Here is a 10,429-nt window from a genome sequence, read left to right on the forward strand (position 1 = left end):
GTGTAATTAAGAACAAAAATGCTTAATATGGAGTGACATTGTCTTGCATATTTAGTGTGTAACGCCTTTTAACTTAGTGCCTAAATGCTGAGAACATTTCCGAACAGAGATGGGTGGTGACGTCTCTTACACATGATAAAACTCCCCTTACATCCACTATAAATAGTTGAGGTGAGTAGAAAAAGGCCCATTTCAACCATACCAATGAGCAACAGTTCTTTACCTCTCTGCTCATAAATACAGGTCTGATATTCTTAAAAAGGTAAAATCTCCAGAGAGAAGATAAATTGCCTAGACTGCTCCTAGACAGACGCGGAGGAGCCGGAGAGATGGCTCAGGAGATGAAAGCACTGGCTGCTCCTCTGGGGACCCCACATGGCGACATCAGTAGCTCCAGTCCCAGGGGGTCGGATGCCTACTTCCAGCCTCTGCAGGCATCAGACATGCACCTGGTGCACAAAGACAGAAGCAGACAGGTTTGAATATGCTGTGCTGTGCTTCGTGAGGCCAGAACGACGATAGAAATGTTGGGGATGGCAAAGAACTTTGCTAGAGATGACAATAATATCAGGGTCACCAGTTCTTCCAGTTGTGCATATGGTGACATGGAGGCAGGGGCCAGGCTGCTCATCAAAGATGGGCATTATCTGTAAAGTAGCTACTTCCCATCATCCTCTTAGCTGATTCCTATCAGAGCAAGTTTGCTCATCTAGATTACCAGCTACTACCCTAATGTGTATACTAAACACTTAAAATACCAAGTATATGGCTTTTCCCACACCAATAATGAGTATTCCGGCTCTCTAGACATCAACAAGATATCTAACAGTTCAATCAATTCTGCTACTAACTACTCAAAATTTGAATAGAAATTCTCAGGCTAACGGTTCACTCCCACAAGGTTGCCTTCTATTACTGCAAATCTGGCTCCCCATACCTCTGACTGAACAGCTATAAAGCAAGGATTCTCACAAACTCATTTGCCAGACCTCAGGACAACAGTTGGTTGACTTTTCTAGTCTATTATAAATGATAATACAAAGGACAAAAATGAACAATCAGATGAAGAGACACATAGAGCAAGGTCTAGAAGCATCCAGAGTGCAAGAGCTTCCCTGTGGAGTTGATGTTTTTTCCCATACATGAATGCATTCATCAAACTAGAAGTTCTAAAACCCCATGGTTTACGGGTTTTGCATAAGCATGATTGATTTCATTGTTAAGCATTGGTGTTTAGCTCAACTTCTAGCCACTCTTCCCCCTGCAAACATCATGGACTGGAGACAGGAGTTCCTACCTTGTAATTATGTGGTTAGTTCCCCTATCAGTCGGCTGCTACCGTGAAGCTGTCTAGGGGTTCAAAACAGACATCTAAGTCTAGATGCAGATGTAGCTCAGAATGGTTTATCACAAATAAAGATGTTTCTCTCATTCCATCAGTCAAGAAATTACAAGGGTTTTATATCCATGTTAGGAAACACAAATACATATTTACTTTTATGTCACATACCACACCAATATTCAGCACCTCAGCGAATTCATGGTAAGAGGCCATCAACTGAGTCTATCGGTAATGAGCACAGTGCATCAGGATATCAAAATTTAATGAACGGAGACTCCGTATTTAGCTTATTAGCAAGTAAGGACATGAGGGCCTGATGAATTGGGTATGACTTTCATCCCATGCTAACAACATTCAACCATTTATTTATTATGTAGGGCACGGGAGATAAAACACGATCTAAGACATAGTATTCATGGTCTTAGCCCTGCTCTGGATATCAAAAACTATAAGGGCAGGACTGGATGTGTCTTAAAATTTGCCCAGCAGACAAAGAGGTCTTAGCAACTGAGCCTGACTGAAATAGAGTAGACGATGGCTAGATTCCTTCTTTACTCACAAATACCGAGTGTCTACCATGCGCCACATGCTAGATAATGGTGGGAGGTGGCAGCCCAAAGGCCGCACTGAGGAGTCTGAAACCAATTAGTTTGTAAACCCCTCACCCAGCCCCACCTGCACACAAGTGTCTTGCAGCACCGCTCAACATTTGTCCTGCGTTAGCCGTCTCCCGCTCCACACACACGCACGCACACCCCAGCCATCAATTCTGCCACCTGCAAATCAGAAAAGAAGTTGTTCCCACTCAGTTCCCCTAAACCAAATTAAACCTCAGATGTTTGGTTCCCCAGCATCTGCCACAATCAAATTGCGACAAGGATTGTACTCCTTTCTGCGTTCATTTGTTAGACTGCCCAGCCGTCCAACATGTCTTCTCACTCCACACAGGCTGCGGACCCTGATTCCACTTTCCTGGACCACTTTCCCTTCTTTCTTCCCTTGCATCAAAATGTTGCCCAAAGTCACAGTGAGTTAATTTAAACGAAATTGAGGCACTTCGTCTCAACTTCCGGTCGTATGTTTGCGTTTATCAAGCACATTTTCAGTAAGCAGGCCTGTTATAGCCGTCCATAAGTTTTCCCCATTGACCACACCACTAACAACCAATGAGAAATTGGAATGAGGTCTAGCAGGGGAAGTAACAGAAGGAGGCAGGGATCGCGAGAGTTAAAGACGGGGAGCTGGAGCTTCAGACGCCAGGGATACATACAGGTCGGACAATGTTCCATCAGTTTCTGATGTTGCCCGATGGCTCTGTCTGGCTCAGTTTCTCATCTGTAAAGTGGGACCCCAAAACAACTAACGCTATAACTAGTGCAAATATTCATTATGGTGGCATGCTTAAAACAATGCATGGCACACAAATGAGAACACCATAAATGTCAGCTACGGAGTTAGCAATCAACAACTAGATCATGTGTGAGACATGGTGAAACACAGATGAAACAAGATGAAAATAGAACCACGACCGCAGAACTTTACATCAAGGTGAGGGCCCTTCTAAGTACGGAGCCCTGAGTGAGTACCCAGGTCATAGCCGCAAAACTAAGCCAATCTTGCCTCTCAGGTTGGTGACCAAAAAAAAAAGTATTTCTTACCCTTCTCACCAGGGAATCTTCTGGGTGATCATTAAGAAAGCATTCTGGCAACCCACCTTTTGTTTGCTTCTGGGAGACTGGGCATGGTTGAGAAAAAGATCAATGGCACTTTCCAAAAGCACAGATAAAAATCTAATAGCACACACACAAATCCTAAGGTGGGTTTTGCAAGGGAATCAGTTGAACAACTTTCTGATGGAAAAAATCTGAAACCAAAATAATGAGCTATTTCACAAAAGCTGTCCTACAGGGGCAGCCCCCTGTCGACAAATCCACAGAGTCACCGCAAACAGGAGCTTTGTTTAAGTAAAAGGGAAGTTGGGACAAGAGAGTGCACTTCACAGAAAGTTTAGATTTCTTCTGAGATTAAAAAAAAAAAAAAAAAGACTAGACTCCAGATTCATTTATTTTAAAACCATATCCTTTACTGTTTAATTTTGTGGTTTAAATTGCCTGTCAACCCATAAGAAAATAGAGCCTGGATCCAGAGCTGAATAAACCAATTTTGCATTCATAGGCAATTATAATTTTTAAATCTTTTTTCAGTCCGTTTGTTTTCAAGCCCGCTTTATTTGTCACTGACAATCAATTCCCAGCCATTTACTATACAAATATTATCAAGTGCCTCCCATTTATTCTGAAGATCTAAACTCTGATGAAATAGGACTGCATGATCAATGCAAATAGCATTCTTCATCCCCCTCCCAGATCCCGGGCTGTAAATCACGATCCGACAGTATCTATCCAGAGGCTGAATCACTGGTACCAGGCCGCACTGCTTAGAACTAGGCCACTAAATCTTCATGAATCATATCCCCTTCTCCTCCCCCACCCCACTTCACATCTCTGTGAAAACACATTCATTTTCCAAATCCATCATTTCCCAGCGCTGTTCATTTTCAACCTTAACTTCCTGGCCTATCTATTTGCTCAGGTACCTTTTGTCAGAGGTGGGATTTGTCTGAGCGCGGCTCTGAAGGCAGAGGCTTCTTCGACACACTCCTCGTCTGCTGTGTAACCTCTGAGGAAAGGTTAATATATCCCTATATATCCTTAAGTTCCAAATATCTCTTCCTATCCTGTGAGCTTAAAATCATATCAAGGTAATTTCAGATTACTTGAACTCTGGCTCTAGCCCATAGCCTTTCGCCTGCTCCGATTTTGATTGGCGATAGCAGTCTTAGATTAATTTTCAGAACCTGGGAATAGAAGTTACTAACTTGTTTGGTTTTGTTTCTGCTGTCTAATAAATCTTTTGTAATTTCAGAAAGTTACCTTTAAAACAACTGTCTGTGAGGTGGAAATTTTTAATATACAAACAAATTAATAATAATAATAATAATAAATAAAACAACTGTCTGTGAAAGCTGATTTTATAAAGTTAAATTTTTGGAAAAACACTTTGGGTTCAACTGATCGCAGAACACAGTGACCTGGGGTCTTCAAAGACCTTCTGAGCGAGCGATTTATATTAACAAGCCGTCCTAAGGAATAACAGCTTCAGTTAGCAATGCTCTTTGGACAACTAAAAGTACACCCTTACCATTTATTTAACTTCCTAGTTATATTTTCTTGGGTAGTAAGATACATTGTAACCAGGGGGAGGTTTTGAAGCTTCTGTATTGCCACTCTGAGACACGGATGCTGAGGTCTGCCAGAAAAAAATGGGATCTGTCCCCCCATATTGATTTTAACACTTTCATGAAGCCTGAAACAATGGCTGTGGAAAGGTCCCATACCAAGTGCCATATCACAACCACCAGTGCGGTGAATGCTGGCTAATAGCCATGCAGTCCAGAGCAGGTGGCATAGGGAAATAACCAAGACAATAATTCAAACATGGCGTCCTGCATTTCCTCTCATTCCCAAATGTACACAGGGTCTCCCTCATGGGAAGAGAAAGGAGAATTTTGGGATTAGAGTTGTTACCTGGGCATCCTGTATCAGCTGTGAACTCACTGAGCACTTGGCTGCCTGCTATTTACCCTCAGAACCTAGCATGGTGCTCCTCACAGTGCTGCCTGGACAACTTAAGATGGATAGGATCAAATGATCTTGTCAAAAATGGGAGTGGGCTATCAGCTTCGTCTGAAATATAAATACATTACAAGGATCTTATCAACAAGAGAAGATAAAGAGGACACAGTTGGTCAGAAGTGACAATAAGAAATTGCTGGCACACAGATATCATTTTTTAAAAAGGAAGTAAGCCAACAAGAATATTAAGAAGTACCGAAACTTACTTTCTCAACTTTTCAGTTTTTAATCTCCCTATAGGTAGACCACTTTAGGCACACCGAAAGCATCAAAGTTGACAAAGGCATCCTGGGAAATTCCAGTGTGGCCAGTAGCCACAAAATGATGGAACGTTAACTGTTCAGACAGTTGCAGCTGCATGAGTCATCACGTATAAGAAGGGTAGGATGTTCTCTGGAGAAAGTATCCTTTTCAGTCCTGCCTTAACCTTACCCTCTAGACTTCTCACTCAAGAAATGACCTGCACAGCATCAGGGAGAAGCAGGGACCATGCCAGAGCTGGCTTAGGGAAGACCAACCAGAGTTTCAAACTATTTGCAAAGTAAAACGGTCAGTTGGCATTTCACAGGGTGCAGTAAATGAAATCGCCCTTCCTAAAAATAAATAAATAAATAAATAATAAAACTCTGCTATACTTTACCATTAGTTCACATTATGTGACTCTTTTCATATAAGTTTTCAATTTAAACAAAATGAATCTGTAGTGAAAGAAACCAAACCAATGGTTTCCTGAGCTGGCAATGACGGAGGAGGCACAGTTGACTGACAAGGAACAAGAGCAAGCTTTATGAATCTTTATGGAGTGACAGCCATGTTTCATATCTTAGCTAAGGTAATGCAAACATTTGTTAAAATTGTCACTTTTAAATGAATGCATTTTATTTTATTTTTTATTTTTTTGGTTTTTCGAGACAGGATTTCTCTGTGGCTTTGGAGCCTATCCTGGAACTAGCTCTGTAGACCAGGCTGGTCTCGAACTCACAGAGATCCGCCTGCCTCTGCCTCCCGAGTGCTGGGATTAAAGGCGTGCGCCACCATCACCCGGCTTGCATTTTATTTTATATAAATTCCACCTCCATTAAGTTGATAAAAAAGAGACTGTCTTGGGCTGGGGAGATAACACAGACAAATGGTGGGGCGCTAGCTGCACAATCACAAATACCTGGGCTAGATCCCCAGAACCCGCATTTAAAAGCTGGGCATTGAGTGATACTAGAGACCTATGTTTGATTGAAGTCCAAATGCAAACAAGTGTTTGACTGAACAAGTTGGGGGTGCTGAAGTATTCTGCACCTGTAATTCTAAAACTGAGGAGGGGGAGACTTGCAGTATGACCTGGAGGCATATAAACCATGACCAAGCTAATCTTAATCATGAGTCCCCGACCAATGAGAGACCCTGCAATAGCTTCTGGAGAAAAATAAGGTAGATATGACATGGGGCGGGATCATACCTGAGATCACCTTTTGGCCCCCACCCATATGTTCATGAACATGAACAGGGAGAGAGGGAGAGGGAGAGGGAGAGGGAGAGGGAGAGAGAGAGAGAGAGAGAGAGAGAGAGAGAGAGAGAGAGAGAGAGAGAGAGAGAGAGAGAGAGAGAGAGAGAGAGAGAGAGAGAGAGAGAGAGAGAGAGAGAGGTCTCAAGAACCTTACTCCTGCCCGAGATGATCTATCTGCTTCGAGGACAAGTTGAAAGTAAATAGTACTTAAAAGGACCCACCTGTCTCTAAGTAGGAAAGTGTTTGACTGTTGTATTTGGCCTTCTTGTAGGAGCCTGGGACACAAGGCATCTCTCAGAGACAGCGGAGTTCAAAGCAGGAACACTGGACTGCCCGACTGGCTGAAGACATGAGTTCTAGTGCTGCTCCACCCCTACCTGGAGACAAGTCTTCCAGCAGATTGACAGACTTCTGCACATCCACTGCCTTTCTTTGCAAGGCTTCTCCTTTTTTTCATGTTCTTGTAGCCTCCTAAACTCCTTTGAGGGAATTCTTGTGAATTCTTTCCCATTTCCTAGATCTCCCATAGTTTGGTGTCTGTTGTTGGACCTTCCTTAACTGCTTTGGGAAGTATTATGGTTCCCTGAGTTCTGTAATCCCTTAGTCCTTGTGTTTGTTTCTCTTCAGCCGAGAAGGGATAGGCCCTCACTGCTCATTCAAGCCTGTGGTTCTGAAGGGCCCAACTGGTAAAAACCATGAGCAAATGGAATCTTCTTTTTATTTCTCTAGATGGCTGGAATACTTACTGCCTTTGCTCCGACTTGAGATGGGACAGCTGGCTGGGCTCTGCTGTCTTGTAAGACTTAGTTAATAAAATTTGCCATCCAAGTTTTGCTACTATATTGCAGTCACCTGAAATCAGGTAATATTCTAGGGTGTGCCTGGTCAACTGGTACACGGATCTGAGTGCACCAGGTGAGAAGATTTTCAAAAATGGCTCTGAGGATAGGTAGAGTTGCTGACCAGAACGGATGACATTCCTACTATGCTCACTAATAATCCACTATTAAAAGTAATCTCCCGAACGGCGATGGAGAACCGAGGGGTGTAGTCCCACCACTGAGGCGGTCCCGGGTGCGGGCAGGAGTGTGCGCAGCGGCCTGGCTGCCTACTTCTTCCTGAGCCAGCCTCCGTGGTCTTGGCGCATTCTCAAAGGCTTGCAGCTGCTGCTGTCTTTGCTGGCCTTCATCTGTGAAGAGGTTGTGTCGTTATGTGGAGGCTTGAGTTTGTGAGCTGCAGCGCCTTTCCCCTGAGCCTGGTCCTGCTGATCGTATACTACACACGAGTGGATGCTGGAGAATCAAGTCGTTGGATTTTTACGTCACCCTGGGAACAGGGTGCGTGTTTCTGTTGACGTCTATCATTTTTGTTTCTACCTATGCTGGGACCACAGCTGAAATTGCTGCAATTGTGTTTGAGTTTATGGCGAGTCTGTTCCTAACTGACTTTGTGGTCATGCTGTAAGAGAGAGGGCAGGAGAGCCAGCTGAGCAAACCTGAGAACAACGCCAGGGCTGAAGCCCTCACTGAGCCACTGATTGCTTAAAGATGGAGCAGGTGCTGCAGACCAGAAGAGAGCTCCCTTTCCATGTGACCTACGTCATGTGTGCACCTCGTCTTTTGGAGAGAAGGAAGGGGCAGGAGAGCAGCTTCTCAGTCCTGTACAATAAAGGAACTTCTGGAGGCATTACCATTCCTGACATCAAGCTCTATTACAGAGCTCCAGTAATGAAAATAGCTTGCTTAGTACTGGAATAAAAGTAGGGAGATTGACCAATGAAATTGAATTGAAGACCCGGATATTAACCACACACCTATGGACACCTGATTTTTTGATAAAGATGCTAAAATTATACAATGGGAAAAAGAAAGTATCTTCAACAAATGGTGCTGGCATAACTGGATGTCAACATGTAGAAGAATGAAAATAGATCCATATCTATCCCCATGCACAAAACTCAAGTCCAAATGGATTAAAGACCTCGATATAAATCCGACCACACTGAACCTGATAGAAGAGAAAGTGGGAAGTAGCCTTCAATGCGTGGGCACAGGAAACCACTTCCTAAATATAACCCCAATAGCACAATAAATAAATGGGACCTCCTGAAACTTAGAAGCTTCTGTAAAGCAAAGGACACAATCAATAAGACAAAAAGGCAACCTACTGAATGGGAAAAGATCTTCACCACCCCACATCAAACATAGGACTGATCTCCAAAATAGATAATGCAAGAAATTAGACATCAAAATTATAAATAACCTGATTGAAAAATGTGGTACAGAACTAAACAGAGAATTCTCAACAGAAGAATCTCAAATGGCCAAATAATACTTAAGGAAATGTTCAACATCCTTAGTCATCAGGAAAGTGCAAATCAAAACAGCTCTGAGATACCATCTTATACCAGTGAGAATAGCTAAGATCAAAAACACCAATGATAGCTTATGCTGGAGAAGATGGTGGAAATTCAAACTTGTACAAACACTTTGGAAATCAATATGGTAGTTTCTCAGAAAATTGGGAATCAACATACCTTAGGATCCAGCAATACCACTCTTGGGCATGTACCCAAAAGATGCTTAATCATACTACAAAGGCATTTGTTCAACTATGTTCCTAGCAGCATTATTTGTAATAGCCAGAACCTGGAAACAACCTAAATGCCCCTCAATCAATGAATAGATAAAGAAAATGTGTCACATTTACACATTAGAGTGCTACTCAGTGGGAAAAAAATGACATCTTAAATTTGGCATGCAAATGGATGGAATTAAAAACATTATCCTGAGTGAGGTAACCCAGACCCAAAAGGGTGAATATGGTGTGTTCTCACTCATAAGTGGATAGTAGCTATAAACAAAGGATATTGAGCCTATATTTGATGATCCTAGAGAAACTAAGTAATAAGGTGAACCCTAAGAAATAGATAGATAGATAGATGATAGATAGATAGATAGATAGATAGATAGATAGATAGATAGATAGATAGATGATAGACAAATAGATAGCCTGAAAAGTGGAACAACTAGATCACCTAACAAAATTGGGAGTGTGGGGGTGGGGGAGAGGGAGAATAGGAGGGGAAGAAGAGGGGAGAAGGGGGATGAGGAGAACTTGAGGGAATGGGATAATTGGAAAGGAGAAAGGATAGAGATAAGAGCAAGGAAAGAGATATCTTAATTGAGGGAGCCATTATAGGGTTAGCAATAAACCTGGCTTTAGAGAAATCCCCAGGAATCCACAAGGATGACCTTAGCTAAGACCCTAAGCAATAGAGGAAAGGGAACCCAATCTTGCCCAGTAGTCAGACTGATGAATATCTTAAATATCACCATAGAACTAATGGAAACAGAGGCAGAGACTTGCATTGGAGACTGAGCTCCCAAAGTCCAGTTGAAGAGTGGGAATGAGAATATAAGCAAAGAGGTGAAGAACATGGTCAGTACACCCACTGGAACAGTCTACCTGAGCCAATGGGAGCTCACCAACTTTAGCCAGACTAGGAAGGAACAAGCATAGGACTAAACTAGTTCCTCTCAATGTGGTTGACAGTTTCATGGCTGGGGCAGACTGAGGGCCCACTGGCAGTGACACCAAGATTTATCCCTACTTGGTGTGCTGGCTTTTGGGGAACCCATTCTCTTTGGATGATACCTTGCTCAGCCTATATATAATAAGGGACCTTCCCCCAAGCAATGTGCCTTACCCTCTCTGAGGATTGGATTGAGGTGGGGTAGGAGAGTATGTGGAGGGAATGGGAGGAGGGAAGGAAGTGGGAACTTAGATTGGTATGTATTATGAAAAAATAGTTTGTTTTCTTTAAAATAATAATAATAATAATAAAGAAACACACCTCAACCTCCAAGACAGACATCACCTCAGAGTAAA

At 42.7% G+C, this 10,429-nt stretch overlaps 1 pseudogene; it reads left to right on the plus strand.

Annotated features, from left to right (window-relative positions):
* Window positions 1-341: 341 nt before the first annotated feature.
* LOC126504782 (CKLF-like MARVEL transmembrane domain-containing protein 6) lies at window positions 342-8,083 on the plus strand (annotated as a pseudogene).
* Window positions 8,084-10,429: the final 2,346 nt, after the last annotated feature.

This window comes from Alexandromys fortis, unplaced genomic scaffold (assembly GCF_014885135.2).
Source record: "Alexandromys fortis isolate MF-2015 unplaced genomic scaffold, M_Fortis_MF-2015_v1.1 scaffold_32, whole genome shotgun sequence".
In the NCBI taxonomy this organism is placed as follows: domain Eukaryota; kingdom Metazoa; phylum Chordata; class Mammalia; order Rodentia; family Cricetidae; genus Alexandromys; species Alexandromys fortis.